Raw genomic sequence first — 2368 nt, forward strand, 5'->3', positions numbered from 1 at the left:
GGTTGCAAAATCATTCATTATTCCTTTCTGGAGCTATGTATTTAAGCTCCAGTGGAACTTAGTGCATAGGCTGAATCATGATTATTCCTTTTGCCTGAATTGGAGGATGGCCTAGATGGCTTGGGAGATGTCTACTTTCCCATGGACCACCAAGAGAGTTGGATTCCCCTGAGCCCCATCTATGGCACTAGCCTTATAAAGTTCCAAAGAAGACAATTCATAAAACTCTACTATGGAATCCAAAAGAGGCAGACTGCAAAAAGAGAAATACAAAGTGAAAAGGAGAACCCAAAGAAGGAAAAAGACAAATGCAAGGACATTTTTGTTTTTTCACAGGATCTTAATAACAGCTAACCAAATTATTACATACTTTGTGGGGATGTTGTTCTGAGACATTTTCTTAAATCATCTCTTTTGATCTTTACTACACACTCTGAGGGTTATTATCCTCATTTAATGGCTGAGGAAACTGAGCCATAAAGAAATTAAATAATGTACCCAAGGCCATGCAGTTAGTAATTGCAGACCCAGGATTCAATGCAGTCTATTTAATTCAGGACTCCCAGGTATTAAATATTATTCTACCTAATTACACCCTTGGCCAACACTTATGCCATTACTAGGGATGGATTATACAGCAGGTTTGGATAAAGGTGGGACATAGCAGTAATTTTTGTGGGGAAGCCTTGAGGTTAACCTGTTTTGAAGTGTGCCATATCGCTAAGAAATGATTTACAGATCCTTGTTATGTTAGTTTAGGTAACACTAGCTGCTATAATAAACCACCCCCAAAATGTACAATAACTCAAACACAGTAGAAATCTATTTTTCACGGATATGAAGTCCAAAATAAGTGTTTCTAATGGAAGATGGTTCTCCTCTAGGACAGACCCAGCTCATCTTGTGGATTGTTCATCTTTAGCACATGACTTCCAAGACTTCCATGTTCCTCTACATCAAGCCAGAGGAAGGGAAAGAACATGGGAGGGCTGTATGCACCAGTCCTGGTGGTGCGTACATCACTGCAACTCACACTCTACTGACGAACTCAGTCACCCAGCCATATCTAACTGCAACAGAGGCTGGAACATGTCTAGTAAATGCCCAGCTAGCCTGTCTCTCCGGCAATTGATCTCATTCATGACACGATTTCTCTCAATTTTATTCTCAAAACGAAACCAGAATTTTAGTTTAGGGATAACTTTGCTTTATTTCTAACATAAAATTTACATTGAGGTCAAATAGAATTGCATGACTCTTTTCTTCTTATATTCAGTATGTTTATGGAAAAGTTCTATGTTCATCTTTTTGAAGCTTCTAAAGTAAATAGCTCTCCTATGATAATGCTGTCCATAACTTTTTCCATTACTTTTTTTTTCACTACATTAACAAAACATTTCATCTTGCAGAAAGTTGTAAAGCCTTCATGTTTATAAAGCCCCATTTAAACATTAATTGATAAAACATTTACAATCTTGTTACGCTTGTCTAATTTGTTGATGCCTACAATTTTATAGCCTGATGTGGGCAGATAAACAACAATGCCATTTTCAGCTACAGCAATTTACATATTAATAAATTAGGTGCTAACAAGGTGGCAGTGATGATATCCTTATAGAAAACTCACCAGATTTTACTTCAATTTTCAGGAATATCTCTTTATGCTCTCCAAGTTCCAAACATTCCCCTGTTATAACACACATTTTAACTTTATATTTCACCTATTAAACTATTAGGTCATTAAATATGAAGTGTCTGATTTTGAATCAAAAGTTTAGTTTATTATACCTCAAACAAGATAGTGTATTTATTCTATCTCAAAATGAGAAGCACACTCAAAGTGTGCACCTAAACCATCAACACAGTTTTGTCATCTTAATGGTAGCTTGTTTATGCTAGCAGTGAAGAAGCCTGGAGAGTGAGTGACAATAAAATCGCAAAAGGCGTTTTCCACAGCTTGTTGAGAATTGAATATTTTTCCTTGCAAGAAGTGATCCAAAGCCTGGAAGAAGTGGTAAGTCAGTAGGTGCAAGGTCTGGTGAATACAGTGGATGGCAGAGAGTTTCCAAGTCCAGCAGCTGTAGTTTGAACAGCAACATCTAATCACATCATCTTATTTTATTATAATAGTAGTACTTATTACTTACTACTTGACATTTATTAGCTTGTTGCCTGATCGCTCTCCACTCATCACTTAATGAAAAGCTTCATTAAGGGAGTTGTCTAAGCTGTTTGCTGAGATATCCCTAGCACCTAGAAAGACACTTGGCATACTATATACTCAGTATGTTTACTGAATGAATGGATGATTGGCATTTAATGCTTATGAACTTGCCATCTTTGCTACTTTTCATCATAAGTGTAAGGG

This window comes from Microcebus murinus, chromosome 10 (assembly GCF_040939455.1).
Source record: "Microcebus murinus isolate Inina chromosome 10, M.murinus_Inina_mat1.0, whole genome shotgun sequence".
Taxonomy (NCBI): Eukaryota; Metazoa; Chordata; class Mammalia; order Primates; family Cheirogaleidae; genus Microcebus; species Microcebus murinus.